The 27,573-nt window shown below is 42.4% G+C and overlaps 1 long non-coding RNA gene across 1 annotated transcript; it reads right to left on the bottom strand.

The window, feature by feature from the left end:
• Positions 1 to 1,049: 1,049 nt before the first annotated feature.
• LOC310765212 lies at positions 1,050 to 27,036 on the bottom strand. The gene is made up of 3 exons (XR_014549486.1): positions 26,986 to 27,036; positions 2,978 to 3,116; positions 1,050 to 1,979 (listed from the first exon to the last, which is right to left on the bottom strand). It is a non-coding gene; the product is annotated as an uncharacterized lncRNA (long non-coding RNA).
• Between the last annotated feature and the right edge of the window lie 537 nt (positions 27,037 to 27,573).

A 27,573-nucleotide genomic window follows, 5' to 3' on the forward strand; every position in this document is an offset into this window, starting at 1 on the left:
TAACAATAAATCATGGTTGATGCTGTGCCAAGAACAGAGTAGAATCATGGGGCACAGGTGACACAAACCAGACATACCACGATGCCCTTTAGTGTTTCTGCTACTAAAATTATATTTATCGACAATATTCATAGGTTGCTTAGTGGGTCATGAATCCCTCTGTTTCCAAAATCTAGGAGTGTGGATCTCTTATGTAGTAGAAATTGCACCATCCATGTACAAGAGGGACGTATCAAGAGACTTGCTGAAACCCCAAGGTTTGCAGAAGTATAAAATTATTAGGGGAAAAGGCTGAACATTCTCAGTAGCCATAAAATACTGACTTGGGGTGGAGGGATAAGACTGAATGGGAGGGGGAATGGAAGAGATACTATTCAACAGAGTATCATGAAGGAGGACATGGCTGTCTGGCTGGAAAACTCTATGCTGCTGGAGCATTGTGTTACAAGCCACACTTGCCCTGCTTGACACGTTTGTTTCTTGACCCAATCTTATCTCCAGTTCGTTCAGGTGAGACTGGAGAGTTTATGCCAGAGATAGGATACATACCTTTACACATCCTAGGGCAAAAAAAGGGTGAAAGCCACTGTGTACCCTAGCTGGTTCTTCTGTCTCCCTGTTCACCTACCCCAACGAAAAAAATGGGGTAGGAGATGCAGTTATTGATTTCTCACTTTTAGTTAAAGATACATGTACAGTTTTCTAGTTTAAACCCCTGCAGGTTTACCTAAGTATAGTCAAGGCTCTTCAGCAGCAGGTGGTAATGAAGATAGGAGCAGGGGGTGTTAATCCTTCAACTCTGTATAGATATGTCTGTGAACAAGATGCTTGCTTGTGTAGCCCAACCCATCCCTGGAATGGAAAGGGGGGAAAGAGTCCCACACAAAAGTTACAAGTCATCACCGTCATATTTAAGAAGTGTAATCAGACAATAGGTGAAAGTCCATTTCTTTTGCAACTGGCACGATCCATTCTCTTTATTTTAGGGAGGGCCCTGATTGTCCAGAACATAGGCCTAGTCATAGCACAATAATTTTCTAATTACAGCATTGACCAACATGATTGTCTCTTGTGAGACTTAGCTGCCTGAAGAGGGGCGTGTGAAAGAGGCATGTGGCCAATTACGGTAGCTTCTCATTGTATTGGCTAAAGTGAAGCAGTGAGATACTGAACTTTTATCAGCTTCAAAGTGAAGAACAGCATTTGTAAACTGCTATTTGTGTTTATGAGCCAAACACATAATATTTCCCAGAAGGGTAGCCATACTAATTCCTGTTGCAGCAAAACCTCAAAGAGTCTTAGGCACCTGAAAGACTTGATGAATTTATTGTGGCATAAATGCTAGTGGACTAGAGCCCACTTCATCAGATACACATGAAGTCTGTGATGTTTTCACATAATCTTACAGTTCCAATTTCAGCTGCATAGCATACTGCACTTTGCTCTCATTTCTGCTTTGTATTTGGGTCGTTACAGATGGCAGAAAATGGATTCTATTTTCTTAGCTCCAGTAAAGTGGCACAATAACCTATACACACAGGGTTTTTTTGAAGGGGGCACTGAATAGCCTTGCAGCACTAAAGATAGCTACGTGGTAGAATAAGTAAATAGTCTGTTCCTTCAGGCTTTTAAAACATTGACCCTCAGTAGATACGCACTGATTCCAGCACTGGAAAGAGGGGAGCGCATCCCCTCGTTATGCAAAAGCCCAGGAACATGTTGCAAAATTACAGGGTACAGTGGGGTGAAGATAGTCTTGTTGTTTGCTTTTCCGTTTCCAAACTATTGAAGAGTTACATTAGTACTTCTGGAATGTTCTGGAAAATTATTTTCAATTCTACACAACCTTTTTTAAAAGTTCTGAAAATGGAGTGAATCGGAGCCATGGAAGAGTATGTCACTGGTCAGTCATGATGTCACTGGCATACACCGAAAGGCTCCTATGACAGACACAACCACATTTCACATGATGTTCTAGTCTGTAATGGAGAAAAATGGTTGTGGGAAATTTGCCCAGAAACAGCATGTGCTGGCAGCTTATTGTTGGTAAAAATGCAGTTTGTCCACAAATAAATTTGCTATTTTTTGGACCCCTGTAAAAAGTGACAACGGATTTATTGTTAAATAAAACAGATATTTGGGAAAGCCTTTTGTCTCCTTATGTGGCTAAACAATGTAATAGGTCTGAATTAAACTCTGGAGAGTTGATGCCAATCAGTGTAGCCAATACTGAGCTAGTTGGACCAGCAGTTCAATTTTCTATAAGGCAACTTTCCTGTATTCAGCAGACAGTCTGATTTCCAAATAGAGAGCAGAAGTTAAAAAAAGATGGCCTAAAGATTTTGCTATGTAGAAAGCAGGTTCCTTGCTCATTTGTCTTGTAAGCCCTTCTTATTTTGGCATTAGACTACCAAATAACATTAGATTATTTATTCTTCCTTTTTAAAATCTACTCGTCTAGTTTTACTTTCTATTTATCAGGTTATTTTTTCATGCAAAATGTTTCACCAAGAGCTTATCTACTACACCTAAGAAGAGATCCTTAAATGAATTGCAACAGATGACAGCGGCAATTTAATTTAGAATTCATACAGTGAACAAAAGAACCTATTCCTACCTGTGAAAAGGGAAGAGCAACCTACTTCATAAAGTTACTTTGAGGGCAGTGCAAAATAAATATGCTAAAATTCTTTGCACGTTTCCAAAGAGTTATATAAATTACCCTTGATAGTAACTGAAATCTACTATTCATTGTTAAATATAGCACAATGAAATATCTGAAAGAAGCTCCTGCTAGACAAAAATGTGGACCTGCAACCCTTTGTCTTTTCTTCCTGGTTTCTTTGCTGCAGGGATTGTGAAACCCTGTCATGTTCTTATTTTTTTTATAAGGCTCATTTCCACTTGTAATTAGGGCTGTCTCAGCCACAGGCTCAGGCCTCTAATTTGGTGTTTATGTTGATGATGCATCACTCACCTTGGGAGGGTCTCTCACGTGGATGCTTGCTGGGTTTTCCCCATCCAAGGAAGGTTGCCACTTTTTCTTTTCGCTTCTTCTTAGTTCTGCTCCTACAGCTTTAACAGCAGCCTGACACACTCCAATGTAGCAGGTCAAACTTTTCATGGAAGAATACAAAATATAACACAGTTCAACAAAACAAATCAAATAACCCCACCCACAACAGCATAACATTTTCTCTGTCTGTCTGTCTGTCTCTCTGTACACACATACATACTAGCGGCTGTGGCCCCTCTTTGCTTTGTTCCCCAACGCTGCATACCCCCATCAACTCCACTTTACAAAGCCACCTGCCCCCAATCTTTACTCCTTGCCAAAGCCCCTTCCCTCCCAATAGAATTTGCCAAAGAAACACCTCCCACTTGCCAAACCTCTGCAAGCCTCTAGGGGCCACCTGCCCAACTGCCTCTGTCTTGCCCTCCAACTCTGATGCGATGACCCAGCAGCTCTGAGAGCCCAGTTTGTGGTCACACCGTATTTCGCAAAAAGCACCTGTCTGTGGCCAAGTGAACTGCAGTGTGATGCCATTACAAAACCAGAGAGGCACTGACAATAACATTTCAACAGAGAAAGGTCAAGGAAAACAGGTGCATCACCAGCTAAAGCTGCAAAGAGATGGTGCCTGATGCACCTGTATAAGAAAGGAATTCTAAGTTTGGGGGCCATTACAGAAGAGGTTTTCTCACAGGACTTGCACCTCCAAAAAAGATGGCACCATACAATAAAATAGATACAAAACAACACTAAAATCAGTACAATAAAAGAGCTGTACATAAAAGCACGGAATAAAGAAAATACAATCTGGCATCACATACATTAATCACACCAAGACCTAAACAGCCCCAAAGGGCAAACTGCTACATAACCATCATAAAGGAGAAACTAAGTACATAGGCATTCTACTAAGTACATAGAAACTAAGTACTTAGGCATTCTACTATAGAAATATCTAAAGACTGGCCTATAGGGTGGGTCCCTCATTAAGCAATGTGAGAGGTAAGAGGTGATGGATCAGTGCCCCCCAGCCCCTCTGCTGTTGCTTTGCCCATGGGGCTGTGAGCTGCAACTGCTGATGGCTTGCTGCCTATTGCTGCCCCCACCCCCAATCCATTATGGTGTGGCCTCTAGGAGAGCCACCACTTGGCTGCTGCAGCAAAGGGCAGCAGGGCTCTTAAAGTGCTCTATGGAATGTTGCCTATGCAACATTTGGCCAATAGGCTGCCATTTTGTTTGCAAGCCAAAGAATGCAATTGTGTGAAAGGGTGTCCTAGAGAATAGCTGTTTAAAATTTCACTATTTGCTACATTGAAACTTCAGTATTTGCCATTAAGAATATAAGAAGTGCCCAGCTGGATCAGACCAAAGCCCCTTCTAGTCCAGCATTCTGTTTTCACAGTGGCCAGCTGGATGCCTAATGGAAGCCCATAGGCAGGATCTGAAAGTAACAGTGCTCTCCCCATTTTTGTTCCCAGCAACTGGCCTGTCTCTGACAATGTAGGTGGAATACTTCTGCAAATGTTGTTTGAAGTCTTGAATGCCTGTGCCACCACTGCTAATGCACCAGCACATATATGTAAGTAACACCTCTCAAAGGAGGAGGAGGAGGCTGATATACCTGCCTTGAGAGCCAGTGTGGTGTAGTGGTTACGAGCGGTGGACTCGTAATCTGGGGAACCGGGTTCGCGTCTCCGCTTTTCCACATGCAGCTGCTGGGTGACCTTGGGCTAGTCACACTTCTCTGAAGTCTCTCAGCCTCACTCACCTCACAGAGTGTTTGTTGTGGGGGAGGAAGGGAAAGGAGAATGTTAGCCGCTTTGAGACTCCTTCGGGTAGTGATAAAGCGCGATATAAAATCCAAACTCTTCTTCTTCTTCTTCAAGTAGCACAATGTATTTTGCTGGCCCTGCTGACATAATCAGCACTTTCATTTTGGAGATATAAATCAGCCTACTTGGGATGCTAAACCACGCTAAGCTGATCAGCTTCATATCATAGTAGGCAAAATGAGTGAGATGGAACTCGATGAGTACCGATTTCCCACATGCCTATGACATGTAAAAGCCTGTCTCTCTCTTGGAAGAAGACAACGAAAAAGAAATTACATTCTGGAAGCATTGCTGCAGTATTTATCACATGCAAATGATCAACTGAACCCAGTGGCTACTTCCACACCACCAAAAAAGAAGACAAAATGCATCATAAAAAAATGAAAAAGAAGAAAAGAGGACATAGATATTTTAAATCACTTTGGGATGCCTCATTGTTGCTGGCATGTGTCTGTCTCAGGAGATAATGGAAGAGTGGGCCTTTGCGGGGGGAAAGTGCCTCATGGAAAGTGACTCATTAATAATAATAATAATAGTAATAATATACATAAATTTTGCATATGCTAATTTGAATAATGCAATACATCTCAGCATAGACTCAGAAAGACTGTGAACAGGTGACCTATCTGGCTACTAAGTATTCTGTTCAGCTTGTCAATTTGCTTTTTAGCCCAACTCAAGATGCTTATACTACATATACACAAAAGAGTTAAAATATCTAAAATAGTGCCTTCTTCCTTAACAACCTGCCCAGTTACTAAGATCAGTGCCGTCACACATGTCACACAGGGAAACTATGATATAACTTGCAGACATTTTATAAACACCTATCTGGGAGTAAGCCTCATTGAAATCAATGGGACTTAATTATGAGCATATTGTTTAGGGTTGCACTTTATGAGATTCCCCTGGGCCTCCAGCACTGTTCCTAACAGCATCCATACAAAGCATTCCTACTGGGCTGAGTCACTACTCAGTTGCTGTTTAGAATTTCCCCATTAACACCTCCTCACATATTTTGACTTAACATTCAGGTTGATCACAAAGTACTACCATCGTTAGCCAGTCCTCTGTTGCACACAAAGAGACTCTGCCATGAGCTACTAACTGGTCTGATCTTAATCTGAATAACAGATTAGAGACAGATCTGCATAATTGATAGCTTGGCTTTTCTGCTTTCAAAAGGAGAGGTCTAACCTAATTAAGTCTGCAAAGCACCAATCTTCTGTCTTTAAGACTTTGGCAAAATGCAGACAGAGGATTTTCCATCGCTCCAGTTTTATCTCCCCCTACTGTTGCTTTTTTTGTTTAATGTGTCTATTTCCTAGCCTGAAAAAGAGTTTTGGGAAATTTGAAAACCTGCTCACTATTTCTGATATTTCATTTGGCCCTAACAGAGTTATTCCACTGGTGTTACTTTCCTTTCCTTTTTAAAAAAATTCTTTGGAAATTGCATTCCCTTGATATTCCTTTTTCTAATATTTGGCTTGAATACTATCAAATGTTGGTTTGAATAATAGCCAATATTTTTTGAGTACATACACTTAGGACACATCAAGCAAATTTTATACAATTTAGGGAAGCTCACGAAGAAGCTCACAAAGTTTGAGAAACTTCATTCCTACTTCTAGTCTTGACTGTTCAAAGCACTTTGCATACATTATCTTGATGAACCCAGTAAGGATGATGATGATGATTTGATTCATTTTGACAATTTATATACTGCTTCATTACAATCATCTGTAAGTGGAGTAACAACTCGCTCAAAACTATAAAATCAGGATACTGTTAAAATACCTGTTTGAGTAGAAAATCTTCAATAGGTACTGGAAGTTCAACAGGGAGGGTCTGTCTGGAACCTCAACTGGAAGTGAGTTCCATAAACCTGGGCCCACAATATAGAATGCAGGACTCCTGGTGCATACAAGCCATGGGGGACAGCTAAAATTGACTTTCTCAAAGACCGCATTGATTGGGCAGGGATATCATGAATCCACATACATTGTAGATGGGAGTGGGGCTGTCTGTAACTGAAAGAGAGAGGGGTTAGCCTAAGGCTTGGGAGAAAGTTCAAGGCAAGGATGTGAGTCAAATTAGGGAAGGACTTTGCAACTCATGTATCTTAGGCACAGCACTAGAGCAGCTGTCACTCTACATGCATGCAATTAATTAATTACCAACAACAAAACAGAAAACAACAACAAATTAAAAAGCTAGATAGCTACTTTAGGATGTATAAAATGACTTTTTAAATAGGTGAGTCCAACTATTCCCATGAAATTCATTGATCCAGCAATGGATAATAATATTGTTATGAGTTTGTTAGGGAGGAAGTAGGCTATGTGCTGGGAAACACTGGCCCGCGAGCACTCCAATTGGAGAACAGCCTTTACCAAAGGTGTCATGGGTTTTGAAGACGCTCAAAACTCAGGACGAAAGGGAGAAACGAGCTAAGAGGAAGGCACGTTTGGCAAACCCTCACCATGATCAACTCCTGCTCATAAATCTATGTCCCCACTGTGGAAGGACATGTGGATCCAGAATTGGCCTTCACAGTCACTTATGGACTCACTGTTAAAACTGTGTTTATAGAAGATAATCTTACTCAGCTACAAGTGATTGCCAAAGAAGAAGGCTATATGTGAGATTCTCCTGTCCCTTGGATCCAGCAAGTTTTGACATATAAGCCACTAGCTTCCTGTGTAGAGGTGATAGCCTGGGTGATGGGCCATTAAGGGAAATGGAGGAAAGGGCTCTGTGTGAGACAGAAAATGGGAGGGGCTGCTCGTGATTAGTTAGAAGACAAAGCCAGAGTTTCGAGTTGAAAGTAGCAGTGATGTGACCTAGAAGGAAAGCAGCAAGCTGGAGAGAAAGTCGGGGCAAAGTATGAGAGAAATGTTTGGATTCTATTTGAATCCAAGGCTGTGGTTATGGGAGAAACAATAACTTTTTGGGGTGTTGATGCTGTGAACCCCTCCATCGCAGGCTCAGGTTGTATAGATGTGTAAATAAAGCATATATTATAAAGACACCACAGTCCAAAAGGAAACATGAACCTTAGGTAAGGGTCTGGAACACCTGGAATCTTGCACTACTAGAGACTGGGGTGCCATGCAACACTATAACCAAAATTAAAATTAACAGAACAAATGTTTATTTTAACGGAACACAGGAAACTATCTTTTACCAGGTCAGGCTTTTTGTCCATCTAGCCCATAATAATCTCCTCTGATTGGAAGCAACCCTTACCTGATCCTTTTTAAACTGGTGATGATAAAGACTGGACGTGGAACCTCATTTTTTCAGGAGTGCTTTAGATCTGGAGAAAGATTTCTCTGCGGTATGAGCACTTGTTCTGGCTCAGCCCAGCAATTGCTATGATATGTCCCTCCTCTAGAGGTATCAGGTGAGGAAAGTGGTATTGCTATGAAGCCAAACCACCTCTGAAGAAGGGGGGAGGTATTTGGATCCCAGAACTGCCCTTGATTCTTCATGTGACCTTTCATTTCTATACTCTTTGATGTTCAAATCCTTTGTTTTTACAACACCGGAGGGAGGGATTCCTTTTAGATCACCAGCATTGTAGAATGGAAAACATCTGCAGGACCCCCTGATTCCATTTGAAAGTGCAACAGCTGAAATGCCACACAATATCTGTCTTCCCCAGCCTTGCTGGCTGTGATTATAATTTTTCCCTCCAAACAATGCAGTTTTTAATGGACAAGTGGAATTGTATGGCTAGAAGACAACATGTGATAAACTGCTCATATTGTTCCAAAACAATGAGGCATGAGGAGGGCAGACGTCCAGGCAAAATACCTCGTGGTGTTCTGATTTATTTAAAATATTGGTGGAAAAATCCTCTTTTTGCCTGGATTCCTGGCTGGGTAGGGTAGTGTTTCAGTCCTATATCATTTTGGACTGAAGAGAGGTGGAAATCTCCATTATATTCTGATAGAAAGATGTTGCCTTCCTAGCTGGAGAGGCAACATTAGAGGTTGGTTTGTTTCCCCCTTGCTGCAATGCCGCAGAAACCTATTCCTACTAAATTAAGACGAGGATAAAGACAGCTTCTGTACGGAACTAGAGGGTGATTTATTCCCCTCGCTGCATCTTGAGTAGGAGGGTGTGATATTCTAAAATCAGGAGCTGTCCTTTAAAAATAGGACATCAGACAACTCTAGCAGTACTTTTCTAAATTAACACATTTCAGGCCTTAACTTAAATTGAGAAACATTTGAAGAGTTTCTTGCTACTTTGGGGCACTTTTCATAGTGTTTTCATATGCAAAGAAGGGACGCGGGTGGCGCTGTGGGTAAAACCTCAGCGCCTAGGACTTGCCGATCGCATGGTTGGCGGTTCGAATCCCCACGGCGGGGTGCGCGCCCGTCGTTTGGTCCCAGCGCCTGCCAACCTAGCAGTTCGAAAGCACCCCGGGTGCAAGCAGATAAATAGGGACCGCTTAGGTAAACGGCGTTCCGTGTGCTGCGCTGGCTCGCCAGATGCAGCTTGTCACGCTGGCCACGTGACCCGGAAGTGTCTGCGGACAGCGCTGGGATGAGCGCACAACCCTAGAGTCTGTCAAGACTGGCCCGTACGGGCAGGGGTACCTTTACCTTTACCTTTAATGGCAGAACCACTGACTTGCTATGCTGTACATTAAATTTCTCTCACCCCTGACAAGAATAATGGAATCAAGATCTTTCATAGTTCAACCCCTAGAAATAGCAGGACTTGCTAGTCTTAAACTGTGTCTGACAGATACAGTATACATTTTAGGACCTACCCTCCTCTTCTGATATAAAACCACTTTGAACTGGTTTTGATAGTTAATATCCTGATGTAAATTGTTTTAACTGTTTTTAATTTTGTACATACTATTTTATCATTGCAACCCATCCTTGGACCTTATGGTGAGGGGCAGGCAAGTAATCCAATAAATAAACAAAAAAATCCCAGCCTCTTCGTAATTTTCTCTTTTTCTCTCTCTGAGTGTCTTCTCTAGTATGATCCGTGGTACACTGAAGTTGTCTTCCTATAGAAAATGAAGGTATAATCCCATGTCCCATCATGAGACGAGAGGGATAATTGATTAAGATACTGAAAATGTCCCTTGTCTAAGGGGTAGCCACAGTGTCAAAGGTAAAAATAAAAAGGGAGCTGGAAGCTGGTTTACAAACCTCTTCATTACTGTGTTTTTGCAAACTCCAGTTGAGGCCCTCTCTGTTGTTGTGGCACTTCTTTATACAGTGGTACCTCAGGTTAAGTACTTAATTCGTTCTGGAGGTCCGTTCTTAACCTGAAACTGTTCTTAACCTGAAGCACCACTTCAGCTAATGGGGCCTTCTGCTGCCGCCGTGCTGCCGGAGCACGATTTCTGTTCTCATCCTGAAGCAAAGTTTTTAACCTGAGGTAATATTTCTGGGTTAGCGGAGTCTGTAACCTGAAGCGTCTGTAACCTGAAGCGTATGTAACCTGAAGCATATGTAACCCGAGTGTCAGGGAACTGCCATCGGAACTAGAGGAGGAGGCAAGGCCCCACAATGATGCTGGAGAGGGGCCAAGCAGGGAGAGAGGCAAGTCTCCTGTTAGGGAAGAAAATCAGCGCTACACCAGGGATAGAGGGGGGCCAATGGGGGAAGCAGAGAGCAGGCTCCGGGACTCTTCACTGGACACCAGCGGGGAGAGCGCAGGTCCTCCGCTACCCACGCCCTCCCTGCACAGAAGACTTCCGCGCAGGGAGAGTAGGAGGAGACTGGGCGTCAAACAACTTTTATGTTGGAAAAGGTTTAAGAAACGCCCACTGACGGATTCTGCCAGCGACTGAACATCCACGGAGTGGATGGCTGTCCAGCGAGAAATGGTTTAACCAGCCAACCTAGCCCAGAGCGGCGGCTATTTACGCACAAGCAACCCCTAAAGCCATTACACCGAGGTACCACTGTACTGAGGTGTTGTTGTTGTTGTTGACTACTGTACTTCATTTGAAGGATTTCCCCCCTCTCCTTTTTATAAATCATTTTTATTTATTTTTGAACAAGGGAGGAAAAGATTACAAGCCATTCAAGCATTTGTAAATAACTTACAGAGTTGCGGGGGGTGGGGATGTAGATTTACATAATACAGATAACTGAAGAAATAGCCTTAGGTTTGTTTTTTGTTGGTTTTTTTGAGGGAACAGAGGTGGGGAGGATAAACGAGGGATTAAAACACCATATGCAAAGAAATTGTTTGTTTGTTTCGGTTAGAGAACAGCAACAGGAACTTAAGCAAGCTGCCTTATACTGAGTCAGACAATTGGTCCATCTTGCTTAGAATTATCTGATTGGCGGCTGCTCACCAGAGTGTGACAGAGGTTATTACCAGCCGTTCCTGGAGCTGCCAGGGATTGAACTTGGCCCTTCTGAATGAAAAAGCATGTGCTCTAAAGCTGAGCCACAACCCTTCCCCTACCAGCATTTGCCAAACACAAATACAAGTTTTCACATACAAAATCTCTTTTCAGAGTTATCAGAGATGACAGGTAATTCTTTGATTTTATTTTTTTCCCATGACTTACTGCCATATTACTGAAATGTCAGTATTTTGTTTTGAAATGAAATGTCATTGAAATGCTTACGGGTGTTTGCTAACATGTTTTATCACGTAGTGCTGACATTCTTGTTTGTGTGAGACGCTTTCGATGCAATCCCTTCTGTGGAAAAGCAGCGTACAAATTAAAATCTAGTAACATCTAGTCCAGTCAATGTGCTTGGTGGAATATGGTTCTCTCATGACAGAAACTGAACTTTCTCACATTATTATCATTGCTATTAATTAAATTTCTATACATTCAACTGAATCACAAAGAATATAGCAAGATTCAAAGTTAGCTAGGCTGCCTTGACTTGCTCCAGGAATCCCCAGATAAGGAAGGCTTTTAATATAGCATCTCTTGCTACCAAGGGCCTTCCCGCATTAATAAAACATGGGCCTCCCTGGTCAGACAATGCTGTATGCAGGGTGTGTGCCCTGCTCTAGTTCACCAGTCTTTTGAGACTGGCAGAGTTACAGAGTGCACCGTCTGCCTGCCACACCCCCCTGGGTGTGCTACATCACGAGACTCACCTCTGAATGATTCTAGGAGTATGGCCATAAGGTAACACTGCCCTACCTATACCAGAACCTGGGAACTACCCCAATCCCATACCCTGGCTGTGTGCCATGACTTGTAGTGTTTTGCATCAGTGTGCAGCCAGGTTTTACGTTTCGGGGTGTGACTGCATATAAATGATGCTTGAGTTGAATGGAAGATGTTGACCAAGTAGCTTCTTAGTAACTTGCTGCTAGAAAGTTGTAAATACCAAAAGTTTATATCTTAAGTACTGCCTCCCCGGCCACCATAGAAAATAAACAACTTCAGGCTAATAATAATAATAATAATAATAATAATAATAATAATAATAATTTATTATTTATACCCCGCGCATCTGGCTGGGTCCCCCCAGCCACTCTGGGCAGCTTCCAACAAAACACTAAAATACAATAACCTATTAAACATTAAAAGCTTCTCTAAACAGGGCTGCCTTTAGATGTTTTCTAAAAGTTTGGTAGTTATTTTTCTCTTTGACATCTGGTGGGAGGGCATTCCACAGGGTGGGCGCCACTACCGAGAAGGCCCTCTGCCTGGTTCCCTGTAACTTGGCTTCTCGCAGCAAGGGAACCGCCAGAAGGCCCTTGGCGCTGGACCTCTAGCAGAGAGAGCAGCATCTCATCTGAGAGGAGCATCGTATTAGCAAGTGACTGCCCCTTTCATGCTTTAAGAAAGGCTGCAAAAGAAACAGGTGGAAGAAACCAGCCAGCATGCTTTATTTAGAGGAAAGAAACTAAAAGTGGAAGAAGACTGAAAGCAGTTTCAAATGCAGCAGGCGGCTATAGAGAGACTGGAGAACTGTTTGCCACACCCATGAGCATGAAATAATGCTTAGGCAGAAGTCCCAGGTTAAATCGCTGGTATTTCCAGGAAGAGATGAGAAAGACTCCCTGAATGAAACCCAGAAAATACACTGTTGGTCAGGGTTGACAGCAATGAGCTAGCTAGACCAACGGTCTGATTCAATATAAAGCAGCTATCCAAGTTCCATCTCTTCTGATCTCAGAAGCCACATCGTGTCGGGTCTAGTTAGTATTTATAGGAATGACTGCCAGTGCCTAGGAATACCATTTTTAGTAGAGAGGCAATGGTTCATGGGTAGAGGGCAGGTTTTGCATGCAGAAAGTCACAGGTTCAGCCCCTGGCATCTTCAGGTAGGTCTGGGATGATTCCTCTCTGAAGCCTTTGATAGTCACTGCCAGATAGACAACACTGAACTAAATGGATCAATGGTCTTAAGAAGGTAGTTTTCTCTGTTCCAGTGGAACAGACTATTGGAAAGAATATTCTGTTGGGTTGGGAATGGAACAATTTGCTTTAGAAAGTTTATAAGTATCCCCTTTGGATTGTTGTGAGACTGAATTCATGTTTGTTGAGATAATAAAACTATAGGCCTGAGTATGATTAAATGAGTTAAATGAGTTAAAACAGCATCTAAAAGGACTGGGCAAATTGAAAGGTCATTATCTGATGCTGAAAAGGTAACAAAGTTATCATTATGGAATGCCATAAGGCCGGCATTCCAAAGCCAGGACACCACTACAAAAAAGTCCTGTCTCTGAAGGCAGGTGGGCCCAAAGAAGGGCCTCTGAATAGGATCCAAAATCTGGCCTGGTTTAGGTGGGAGCAGCTGATTCTTGAGGTGCACTGATTCCAGGCCATACAGTGATTTCAGATGTTAAGGCCAGCACTTTGAAATGTAGCCTTGTCAACTAGGCAGCCTTACGGTGTCCCTGTGTCCTACAATATGGAGGACAGTCCTCTATTTGAAGGACTGCCAAGAGCACAGTCCTCTATTTTAAGACGTCCTCTTGGAAGAGCTGCCCAGTCCAAGTCAGGTTTAAATATAAAGAACTGAAGTGAGCACAGAGGCCTTGAAGCTGGCGATCAACATCCCATAGACAGCTGATTGAACAGAGACACAGGTCCCCTGATCCCTGTCCTTACTATGGTAAGATGGTTGCATTTCTGTTTAAATGACAGGAAATGCTGTTAAATGTGCACATATGCATATACATTAGCATATGCAAATTTTATACAAGTCTGTGTTCTCCATTGTTTTCTATGAGGTAGGCGATGCAGTTCCTCTTTTCTGGCAATGCATATGTTGTACCCTAAACTAGGCTTGACCCCTTCAACACAGAGCAAAGACAATCTGCTTCCTCCCCCTCACACATTTTCAGCAAAATCCCAGTGCCTCAGGACTCAAATCATTTTACGCAGGAAACGTCCTGCCTGCTACTGAGACTGGCTGGCAGCTTGCCCCACCAGAGGACTGTGTTTACATGCCTGGTACTCCCCAGATTTAATATTTGCTTGTTTGCAGCAGGGTGTGCAATTCCTCCGGCAAATACCTGGAGAGGAGTAGTCAGGGCTGTGTTTATAAATAATCTTCTCAGGGCTTTCTGCACACCCCTTTGCCATGAGCATTTCTGACAGTGGCAGTCTCCTCTTAAAGAGCAATTCCTTCCCACCATCTTTCCAAGAAATCTACAACAGTGCACCCAGGAATCTAAAATTATGTAAGTGCAAGCAGGAGGATACAAGCCTACTTAGATGAGGGTTTATATGTATTGCCTTTGAAGAAACACAAAGCAGTATTCATTCACCTGCCTCCAGTCCTAGACACATTTCCATGGAAGTGAGTTCCACCAAAACCAATTAAATGTACTCTAATCTGCCTTGAGTGTTTGGTGTGTGTGCTTTTCTTCTGGATTTTCACCAGCAGTGCAAATGCCTAGTACTTACCGCACCATTTGCAAAGCCCGCCACGTCTCTACTTTCAAATGCTTGTAGCTGAACCCTGCTCAGTTTGCAACAGTTTAAAACGGAAAGTTACTACCATCTGGTGAGCTGCTGATAATGAGTTGTATTCAACTAACATTTAATCAGAGTAGATCCATTGAAATTTATGACCATGACTAACTTAGCTCCTTTAATTTTAATGGGTCTACTCTGAGTAAAAGATAGTTGCGTACAGCACAATAGCTGTGAAGCTTCTAACTTTAAATCGGCTATCTGTCTGACAGCAGTTTGAACTGTAGAAATTAGCAAGGTGTCCATTCGCAGCAGCTGCAACTGATGATAATACAGCCACTTTTGCTGCAGCAGATTTTATTTACAATCCTATGTACTCTTACCTGAGAATAAGCCCAATGGAATACATTGAGATTTTACAATGATTAAACATGTTAATGACTGTACTATAACAGCATTATCCTCTCTGAAGAAGGTAACACACTCTTAAACATGATTACACTGAAGGAAGTCCCACTGTGTCCGATTAAACTTACTCCCAGTGCATAAGATTTTAGCCTTAATTAGCTGCTGAGCACTTAATCACCCATCACACTCTCAGTCAATGAGTTAATTTATTCTCTCTCTCATACACACACACATTCTCTCACACAAACAAACTTATGCTCTCCCTACTGCTTGCAGGTTGGTGAGTGAAATGGGGAACCAAATCTATGTTACTACTAGAGTTTAGGCAGCCTTCACCAACCAATTGTTTAGGACTACAACTCTCATCAGACCCAGCCAGAACAGAACCACCCTGCTGTGAAAACATTTGGAGGGCACCAGGTTGGCAAAGGTTGGGGTGGTATTGACTCTTAGTTTTGTTTGGACAGCACATACATGGATGTGATCATTTGCAGGTGATAACAGCAAGGGTTGTCCCCATATGCTTGGAAAGCACCGACAACATCCTGGATGCCTCTATGCACTGTTGATACTGATATAAATTGAAGGCTGATTCTGAGGAAAAGCGGAACTGAGCTTTCTGGCATGGCACTTCCATTTTCTCCATCTCACCTACATACTTTAAAACACAAAAATACAAGCGATTTCCTGAAAGACTTCACAATGCAGTTTTCCAAGACAGCTTTTACCAGCTTGTGCTTCTACCTTTAGTCCTTAACTCTCCCCAAACCATCTCCAAACTGACTGTGGGCTGTGTACACATTACTGTTTACTCTGGTTCCAGTGTGCTCCCACTGCTGGCTTTTGAATCTGTGTACCTACATTATTACCCATGATGCAGAATTATCCTGTGTCTCCTTGAGAAATGCTGCTGTTTGATGTGTTTTCCTTCAAATCACCTTCAATCTAAAGGGAAAACTTAAGCTACATTCACTTCGCAGTTAAACAGAGGTGTGTATATTTGAGATAGCTATTGTGTATGCACCGGTTCATGAATAGGCATTCCGGGGGAGGGGGTTGCAGGGGCAAAGAAACCAATCAGGTCATATGCATCATGTGAAGACATCCCCACCCCCTCTCTGATGTGCTCAGTGACATGCAAATGCAACTTGGAATGCAGCAGGGAAAAACAGCCTTGTTGCACGTTAATCTGGTAACATGTACACACATTAAGCAACTTAAGATACAGGTAGGTTGTCCATCCCCCACCCCACTGCATTTCAAGTCACATTTGCACATTGCTGTGCACACCAGATGTCTTCACCCAATGTACATTTCCTGTTCAGTTACCCTGTCCCTGCAAACCATCTCTAAACTCCTATTCATGCATGTGCCAGCTATCTGTACATGTGCTGTTATCTGTACACACACAAATGTACACACCTCAGCTTAAGTGGGAAGTGAATTTGGCTTAAGTTTTCCTTTTGTAGCTAATTTGAAGGGAAACACGTCAAACATCAGTATTTTCCAAGAAACTACAGGATAGCTGTGAGTATCATGAGTATCGTCGTGTGTACACGGATTCAAAAGCCAGCTGTGGGAGTGCATTTGAACCAGAGTAAACAGTAATGTGTACACAGCCTATGAGTCCTATCTAGGAAGCCTGCCTGCTTTCCTCTCTCTGACTGACATCTCTCTGGTGTGTGTGTGTGTGTGTGTGTGTGTGTGTGTGTTGTGCTCATAGGGTTATTTGCTACACGGTGACTGTTGGTTTTGGCGTGGAGTGAGGACCACACCTGCTATTCAACAGCCAAGGATTTTTTTATACATATAAAAAAAAAAACCCTAATGCAATATTTGTTGTGGCTTTAAGATACATATAAAACACACACACAACATATCCAATCAACCTGACCATGAGGGATGATGGAAAATGTTCTGAGAAAGCAAACTGTGAGGAGGAAAGTATTTGAATTTTGAGAGACTTCTCTTAAGAAAATGTTTCTTAAGAGCATCAGGCCTCTGTGAAAGTAAATATTTGTTGGCTGCTTTCCTCACATGTTTCTAGTCATCTAGTTGTTGCCTTCTATGAAAGCCTCAGACTCTCAACCATCTTTTTCTCCTGCGCTGTGCAGGGGGGTGAGGAGAATTTCAAGTGCATGACTTGTCCGGCTCAAGAGGCAGTCCTAAGATAGAAGATACGCTCTCCTTTTAACAGCCACCTCTGATGATGATAACTGACAGCCCAAAGGAAGGCACTGAGAAACAAGAGGGAGGCATCGGCATTGCTGAGGAAGGAAGTACCTCAAGGTGTGCAGAAGTAATTAGAAAACCAAAAAACCTAAGTGGCCAACTTATCTTTTGTAAACCGCTTTGAGGGGTTTCCCCCCCCAAAACAAGCGGCATATAAATTTTATGAAACAAACTCCCTTAAAAACAGACCAGTGAGGACTGACAATAGAATATTGTGTCATTTGGAATCCTGTGTGTGTTTGTGTGCACACGCCTTCATGTGGAACACAGTGAAGTACCCTGAAGGAAGGTATGTCTGGCTGGAAACCTGAAGAGCATTCACTACTACAACATTTTGTTGTAGGTCCCTCCTATCTCTGTGACCCTGCCTCAGTGATTTAGCCTTAATGTAACCCTGCAAAAAAAACTTTAGTGGGATAGATAATGCTGTCACTGCTGGGTTTTCTGCATATTACTAGCTAGATTGACTGGTGCTTTTTTTCTGGACCAAGAGAAAGACTGGAAAGAAACCTGTGGGCCATGGAATTTGTATATTGCTAGTTTCCCACTTCTTGTAATGTTAGTATTTGGAAGACTGGCTAAAGCTAAAAATGCCAGAAGGCCAGAAGTGAGTCGTAAGATGAATTTGTCATCTGTCAATTGTGTTTGGCTCGTGGGATATACCAGTTAAGAACAGACCAAAGGACCAACTAGTCCAGCACTCTGTTTATTCATTTACAGATTTTTATACCACCATTTACCAAATGGACACAGGGCAGTTTACAAATTAAAGACTTCATAAATACCTAATATAAAACATTAAAGTGATTTAAACAGCAAACTAAAGTAACATCAGCAAACATTCAGCTGTTCCAACAATTACATCATTCTGCAATGCCTATACTTTATATCGTACTTCCTCTCCAGTGGTGGAAAAGTTGCATCTTTACCTGTCTCCTCAATTAAAGCAACCACAAAGCAAGATGTTTTTCCATAGGGAGGTCATTCCAGAGTTTTGTAGCTGTCACTGAAAAGGCCCTGCTATTGGGCCCCTCACTTCATATATCCTTGACTGGGAGAAGTCACAAAAACCCCTTGCTGATCTTGACATGGGAGGAGACACTCTTTCAGAGAGCCTCCCAGTGCTCTTCCAGTGGTTAACCAGATGTTAATTGGAAACCCACAAGTATGGCATGAGTGCAACAGCACTCTCCCATTCATGATCCCCAGCAACTGGTAAAGTTTCCTGCCACTGCATCCCTTTTACAATAAGTGCCTGAGTATCATGTTTGGAATTAAAGCAGGACTAAGGGTTTTGAATGGTTGTCCTCTTCTGGGACAGGCTACATGTGCAGCAATTGCCTGCTATAAAAGTCTAGCTCAAAGAACGCAAACCGGATGCTGGAAATCAAACTGACAAGAATGCAAAAGCAAATAGCAACATAACATCTCAGCAGCATTCTTGCAGCAAGAAAGGCAAGCCAACTAACAGTGAATGATTAAACAAACTGTATGCCATCTCATTGCTTTGTTATTGTTTTATTTGTTATTACGTTATGTATTTTTGTGTTTTTATACTGTAAACCACCCATGATCTTCAGGTGAAGCGGGGTATATAAATTTAATAAATAATCATTTATTAACAACACCTATCATATTTTAAGGAGAAACACACTACTTGAGAGAATAAGATGATTTATTTTAGGGCAAGTGAACATATTCTAAAAATGTTGAGCATTATATAGCTAAAAATGGCATAATGCATGCATAAGAGAACTCAGCAGGCTTGGGGAAATCTCATAACTTGCAGAAGCACAACAACTTTTTTTTTTTTGAGGGGGGTGTCTTGGGGAAATTATAACCCCAAAACAGACCAATGCTCAGTGCCCAGCTAATGATGAATGGTGGGGAAAAATAGAAAACCAGGGAAACAAAATTAAATAGAGTATCGTAGAAAATATTGCCTAGCTGGCTAGAAATCTGAATGGGAGCCCTCCATACAACCACATTTTATTGCCAATCACACTTGTAGAACTGAATAAAATGGCCCAAACTGAAGAAAGGGACTGATCTCAGGTAATGAACTCAGTGACATATATTTGTGCATTCTTTTTTTTTAGTATGGGCAGAAGGTGATGAAGATGAAGATGAAGACTCCAAAGTTCCCTGCTAAGCACTTGAAAGTGGGAAGAGATTGAGGAAAACAGCAATGGATCTCTTAAAAGAAAGAAGACGAAAAGCATGTCCCTAATTTTTTTCCTTGCTTATTAGCAACCGAAACTGTTTTGGAACCTGAGCCCCAAGAGATTAGCTAATCTGAACAGTGAACAAACCTGCTTCCAAAAATTGCAACCCTTTTGTGATGTGTAGCAAACCTATTTACCAATATGAAAGCTGGATAATTAAATGACACTTCCTGGAACAGAGGGAGGAAGCTTTACGTAATGCAACATGAAAGCGGCTTGCTCCCTGATCAGGAGAAGGATATTGTTCCTTCTAGACTTTTTGTGCCTGACCAAGGCTGTCTACTCGTGTGTGTGTGTGTGTGTGTGTGTGTGTGGTGCTGCAAAGGGCAAACAGAATGCCCGAGCATATGTTACATGTCTGATATTAAGTTGGGGTTGTTGTTTTTCTTACTCGTTGTTATCTAAAAGAACTTTTTTACATATAGTGTGGGTGTGTGCTTGGATAACTTGCCCTGTAGGAGTATTATAAGCTGAGCAGTTAATATTGTGTGATTGTTTAACTCCCTGTGTGCTGAATGAACTTTCACAGCAACTATTGGGTTCATGCAACTGGAAAACAGTAGAGAAACTGAAAATGTACAGCAGAGGTTGCTAACCAGTTGGCCCTCCAGTTGTAGTTGGACTCCAGCACCTATCAGTCCCAGACAGCATAGCTAATTCTCAAGCATGATGGGAACTGTAGTCCAACACTAGGAGGGTCACAGGTTAGCCATCCCTGATGGTAAGGGATATACTTGTGTTTCACTCAGCTTCCGTTTGTTGCAATTCAGCACAGCCTTCATCTCTAGCAGGTGAGTAAGAAGAGGCTACTGAGTTTGAAAGCCAGGTGTGCCTTGCTTTATGGCTTGCAGTATAGAGCACACTACTGCCACATAACTGCCTAAGAGACTCAGCAATTCCATAGAACAAATGATCTTCTAGCTACTCACAGGTACCCATGGCAAAGATCCATCTTCATAAAGGAATCCCATGGGAAAACTCCACAAGGTCCTTCTTATTTAAATATTGATCTGCCACCTTAACCGCAAAGAGGTAAGAATCTTCCATGCCCCAGATACCATAAGATAATAATTCATTGTTAATTAAAAGATGGCTGTGAAACTGCATTCCAGTGTTACCAAAATACACAGAGGTGAGTTGGAGGAGAAGGCAATAGATTCAGAAAGAATGTCTGCCAGTCAAGTCTCCTTTTGAGGATTTTAATGCCTTCTGTTCATTTTTTCAGTAACTGAATCAGGACTAGGCGGTCATCATGGTGTGGTAAATGTGCACTCTGCTGATTTCTTGCTTTCTCCCAACGGGCACAAACAGAAGCCATTTAGAATTCCAAAAAAAATGTAGGAGATACTCTGCTTCCATGCTTTCTGGATTGGAAGGGGCCATATTTGCCCAGCCCTGGAACCAGAGATCTCATTGGATGAGGAACAGGGACAACAGAACCCTAGCATATCTCCATACTGCCAATGGCTCAGAGGAGCCATCAGAACTGGACAATCCTACCCCAGGACTGGAGGTCCGCATACCAGCTACCTGGATTTCTTGCTGGCTCTCAGACCCACCACTGCCCACCTCCCCCAACAGCGGAAGAGACAGGGAGCTAGACAGAAGCTCCAGAACCACCACTAGCTGCACATGAGCCTACTTGAAAGGAGGGAGAAACCTGTCCAGATTAGGGTCTGGCTGAGATCCAGGAATGGGTGGATTCTTCAGCTCCTATAAAAGCTCCCAGCTTCAGTTGTTGAAGCTCCCTGGAAAAACAGGCATTATAGCAGAATGCATCTCTATCTCAATCTCTTCCTTCTCATGCACTGTCCATTCCCAGCAACCAATATTCAGAAGCCTACTGCCTCTGACAGTGGAGTTGGAACCAAACCTCTTGGCTTGTAGCCATGGTTGACCTATCCTCCAACAACTCTATAGTGTCATGATAATTATTTTTTAAACTTTGCATTAAGCCATCTCTGGTAATCTCATCAAATGCTGTTTTAGCAGGTGTGATACACCTGTAACAGTGTGATTTGGAGTGAAATACACACACACCCGTTGATAAGGTTGCAATCCTATGCCCATTTACTTTTGATATGGACAGAATTCAGTGGTGAGTAAACATACTTAGTTTTGAGCTATGTGATTTAAGGCAGCTCAAGACTGCATGACATAATGTATTGGAAACACTCACATGAACAGTGACATTTGTGGGGGGCCTTCAGTTGACGTGAGCTATTGGCTACAATGAAATAGCCAGTTCACACAGTCTCGTCTGCATAGTCTGAAAAAGGTTACCACTCTTGTTCTACAGATATCATATGTATATTTGCACTCAATTTGGGTGGCAGACATTAATCAAGTAATGAATGTGATTAATTCACTTGATTTAATTTTTAATTTAAAATTTGGATTTTAAGTAGGCTCACCTCTGTGTATTATCAAGTGCTTCCCATAAGCATCTGTCTGGCCACTGAGAAAACAGGATGCTAGACTAGATGTATCTTTGGCCTGATTCACAAGGCTCCCCTTATTATCTTAAAGGCTTAAGGCAAAGGTTTTCAACCTTTTTGAGTCCATGGCTCCCTTGACCAACTACATTCTTCCTGTGTCAGCCCTGCGGGGCTCAGGAGCCCAATTATGTTGCCCCTGTTTCCTCAGCCTCCTCTCCTCTCTCCTTGGGAGTCCTCTGGGCAGCCGCCACAGCCACCCCTGGTCTTTGAGCTGCAAAAAAGAGGGGTGCCTCCCAGAGGCACCATTTGCCTGGGGAGCTTATGGCCAGGGCTGCTGCAACAAGCAGCCACACAAGCCTTTGGGAGGTCGAGACGCGAGAGGGCATCAGAGGAGGAAGGGAAGGAATGAGGGACAGAGGCCAGTGTTGCCCGCAGCACCCCGACCATTCAAGGCACCCCAGGGTGCCATGGCACACTGGTTGAAAACCACTGGCTTAACGTATCACAAGCAGGCAAATGTGTACATATATAACACCCACCGATGTGAGTGTGACAACTATGAAGACTTCATGGTTCAAGATAACCATGCAGTGGATTTGACGAAAGCATGGCAAATTATGCAGTAGTACAAAGACACTACTCTAGTCAGCGTAATATGAAAGTAACAATACTTGGCCTACCTTCCAGGGTGGTTGTAAGAATTACTAAGATGAGATATAAAAAGTACTCAGAGCTCTTGAAATGTACTATAGAACAGTATTAGTAGTAAAACTTTGATATCTGGGTTGGTAATGGGAGTGCTTGAACGAAGAGATAACATCTGCTATGGCCTCTTTCAAGCTTTCTGCATATTGCCTCTACTTGCAAATTTGACTACTTGCAAATCATGGACATATCTGTTAATATGCCATTAACAGCGATTATCTCAATGTGATGAAGAGATATCCTAACCTGAGAAGACAAAAGCTAGCTTGCTCCTATGGGTTCACCTTCCATCCAACTGGGGAAGCAGCTGGGATGGCAAGTGGCCTAGGCAGGGTGGAAGGCAACTCATATGTTTGGACAGGTTGAAATGCACCTGCTCCCTTAGATGTGTGCACATCTGTCTGACTATTCTTTTGTGCTTTCCTCCTGCGGCTTGCCTGGCCTGGAGACAGTGCATATGCAGGTTGTACCTGTTGCTTCACAGGCTGACCTTTTGTCCTGACAGATCCCTTATCCAATGGGTGTTCAACATCCCTTGAAGACACTACAATCACAGGGCCTGGCTGGGCTAAGCTGTTCTCCATCTGAAGGACTCGGAGCCTGGGGGCTCTTCCTTCTTACACTCATTTAGGCTGCCAGCAAGCTTTCCTGGAACAGTGAAAGTTAAGAGTAGGAGAAAATAAAGTTGTTCTTAGCATGTTATAGAGGAAGAGAGGTAAAAAGGGCAGGAAATTTGTGCCGTGTCCATTTCCCCTTGGCCCTGAGCCGCAGCTCATTCCGGATCTGGGATTTGCGTAGGCAGAGTTAAAAATAACAGGGGTATATAAAGAGAAATGCACAGGGCCAGTGAATTCTATAACAAAGAGTCGAAGGGATGCGCAGTGAAGTGGCAGAACTACCACTGCATCAAGGAACATGATCAAAGTGAAAAAGTTCCAACATAGAATAGTCCAAGTAGCTGTAGCATGCGTGTGCTTCTGCATGAAAGTGTGTGCATGCCTGGGTAGGCAGCACAGACATAAAGGGAAACCATATTACACTGCTATCGATGGCAGTTTTCCAGTTGATTTCAGTGGAATCTGGATTGTACCCTTATAATCAAATCATAACCTTGTTTACTTAGAAGTAAGTCTCATACAGCTTAATGTCTGAACTCCTTGTAAGTTTACTTGAGACTGTAGCCTTAATTATATGTTTGGTAATGTCTGTTCAGTTCATAATGCCAAGAGGTCTGATTGCATTGCAGTTGAACGTGTGTGTGTGTGCACGCTAATACACAGACACAAGGAGAGTTCGTGCCCTTCTAGCCATTTCAGTTTGTTTGCCTTTTATAGTCCTGGAAAATAACTATAATAATAAATCTTCTTCCTAATAATAGGTGGGGCTGTAATTTTCTAGTATGGAAATTTTTAATTGATATTTTGTATGTCTGTAACCATTAAAGGTTTCAAAGGAGATTCATGACTATAATAGGTGTAGATTATACAACTCTCTTTAGCAGGGTGAATAGTCAATATTAAATATCATTCTAACTTCAGTTTTATGAATTAATACAAATAAGAAAGTCGGGGGAAAGAGAAAGGTTTCTAAAGAGGCATATTTTCCAACCTGATGCTGGATGCTGATTTTTTTTAAAAAAATGTCTTTATGAAATACTATATTATTAATTTGTATACATACCGTGCAGGATAACTGAGCAACTGCTTTTAGAAGGGCACAAGTGTTGGGAGGACCCATTCACTAAGTTGCTTCTCTCTAGTCCCAAGGAGAGAATGACACTCTTATTTAGCCTCTATTATTGTACCATTTGAATACAAATTGACAGAAACAAACTGAATAAGTACAAAATTAGTTCCAATTTGGTTTAATTTCTGATAAGCATGTGCCCAGAATTTTCACACAAATATTTTTATTGGAAGCCCCGGGGTCCAATCACATTACAGTCACATGAGTCCAACTGAAATCCCCATTTATTTTCCTGTTTATTTAAATAGTTCTAGATTGAACCAACTGCAGGACTGTAATCCTAAAGACACTTATGAGATAGCTTTGGAATAGGCTGAGGAAAGAGATTAATTAGCCTCTTATATAGTGATGGTTCTCAACGACAGTGACTGAACTTGCAGGTAAATTCCATCAGAACAATTACTTGATTTAATCAAGTAATGATTTAATCAAATAGCCTCCAGAAAAGCTAGTTGCATACATAATTTGATTTTCAGGACTTCAATCTGTTTCTCCCCCTAAAGGAGTGTGTTACCACCCTGGGTTGGAGCAAAGTTTGGAGTTCCCCCACCACCTCTGAAACTCCTTACAAATGAAAATGAATGCTGCTCCTGATAAGATTGTTTTCTTTCCATCCAAGGGAAGGACCTGCCAAGCCTTGATAAGTGAATCTCCCTTTAATCTGAGGCCACTCTAGGTTGAATTTCATTTTCTTCTAGTTGTTTTTACTTTCATTTTGACCCCACTGCCTAGGCACAGCATTTGTGGCTGTATTAATCTACACCTGATAAATGGTTAGTTCAAGCAGTTCTTTTTGGGGAGTGCGATATTACGTGACAGTAGTTTTTTCTTTGCTTTGTTTTTAAGAGACACATTTATGATGTGAACACCCGCCCGCCTTTACATGTGGTTTGGTTATACTGACTCAAAGGTGACAATTAGACAATGCTCACAAAAGGCCCTGCTATTCTTTCAGAGCATAAAGTTTAAGTTAGCAACGCTGGCTAAAAACAACGGCATAGAGACAGTTAATTGCTGTTCTGAGGGGACTATAATGGCAGTAGATGAACCCAAGTAATATCTTTTGTTTCGAAAGGTTTTGTATCACCAGTAATGCTAAGTACCCAACCCATTTCAAAGATAAGAAGGACTTGTGAGTCAAGCAAAGAGAAATGGTTGCTATGTAGAAATCTTTTGTATGTGTGTGAAACCCAAAGTCATGGAGGTGGAGCACTTGAGACTGGGCCTCCCCCGCCCCCAAAGTGACCCATTCCCTACAATCAAACTCCTAGAGGCCAACGCTTCTGGGGAAGAGCAGCTTCTGGTGTATGCAAGTCCCAAGTAGGATATGTAAGCTCAGGTTCTACTGCTATGAATGCTAATAATACTATTCATATTTTTAAAAAATTCCATCTTTCCTCCAGCAGGTAGACTGCCTCAGACCCTGGACTATCATGGGGAATAGCTGTTGATAGAATTTGGCTAATCCTCTTTTGAAAGCCATTTAAGCTAGTGGCTATTACTGCTTCTTGTGGCAGCAAATTCCTTGAATTTGAGTGCAACCCTAAGCAGGGTTGCTGTATGTGTATGAAACGGCAGCTCTGTCACCACTTCCAAAGCTCTGCAGACTCCTGCTAGCCAGGATTGTTTGAGGAGATGGAAGGTGGGCCTATTTAGCCTTCACCCCCTCCCTACAGCTGCTGCTGCTGTAGCAGCAGCTTCTTCTTCTTCTTCTTCTTCTTCTTCTTCTTCTTCTTCCCTCCTCCATTGGTTCTAATCGGTGGAATTGCTTACACTAGCTCCAGGCTGGCCATAGGCTATCCTGCCATAGTCTCAACCCCAGGGAATGTCCTGTTTGGGGGCCTAATGCCAGCCACTGCCACTGGGAACATGGCTGGCTCTAGAGATGCACCTTTTCCACTGGTGGAACTCATCTCTGCTGCTGGGGAGGCACCCATGGGCAAACCTCACCCTGTTCATCTGAGAAGTCGGGGTTGCTCTGTTAGCAAAATATTTTACAAATAAGCACTTTCTTGTCTCCACATAATTCAAGGTGGTATACATGGATGTAAATTTTCCCAGTTTATTCTAGCCTTGGTGAAGTAGTTTAGGTTGAGAAAGTGAGTGAATGGGCCTAAGGTCACCCAGTGTGTTTCATGGCAAACCAAAAGTCTAGGGGCTGACTACTCCTTACTGGTAGTGACTTGGATCAAGTCTGTTCACATCCTTTCCTTGTTTCCTGGTCTGGGAAATGAGGAATAATTACACATTCTTTTTCACTGAAGTCTAAAAACTCTGGTGCAAGAGCTGATTGGAAGGTACAACCCATAGAAATGCACACCTTTGTGCTCACCTGCTTCTAGGCATCAAATAATTAAATAATGTCCATTTAATTATGTCTCCTATTCTGCAGCAATCCAACTTCATGGAACATGAAGGTACTCTAGTTCTACGGAACACACAAACCAGAGATCATAATCGAAAAACACACCTTATTTTGGATTCTGTAACTTTATACCTTGGCCCCTATGAAACCCCTTTCAAATAGACCACCAACAGGCTATTTTCTTTCTACTCAGGGCTGCATTCCTTCAACGATAAACAGTCACGGGCCACATGCCAACTGTGTCTTCTTTCTTCTTTAGCGATCACTCGTAGCCAAGTAAGATTGTCTTCCATAAACATGGTCTTAACAGTGAGTCTGTAAGTGACTTTGGAGGCCAATCCACATGTCCTTCCACAGTGGGGACATAGGTTTCTGGGCGGGAGCTGATTATGGTGAGGGTTTGCCAAACGTGTCTTCCTCTTAGCACATTTCTCCCTTTCATCCTGAGTTCGAGCGTCTTCAAAGCCCCTGACACCTTTGGTAAAGGCTGTTCTCCAATTGAAGCACTCGCAGGCCAGTGTTTCCCAGGTGTTGGTGTTTATACTACACTTTTTAAGATTTGCCTTGAGAGAGTCTTTAAACCTCTTTTGTTGACCACCAGCATGACGCTTTCCATTTTAAAGTTCAGAATAGAGTAGTTGCTTTGGGAGACAGTATTCAGGCATCCAAACAGCATGACCAGTACAATGAAGTTGATGTTGAAGAATCATTGCTTTGACA

This window comes from Podarcis filfolensis (assembly GCF_964270895.1).
Source record: "Podarcis filfolensis genome assembly, chromosome: 6".
Classification (NCBI taxonomy): Eukaryota; Metazoa; Chordata; class Lepidosauria; order Squamata; family Lacertidae; genus Podarcis; species Podarcis filfolensis.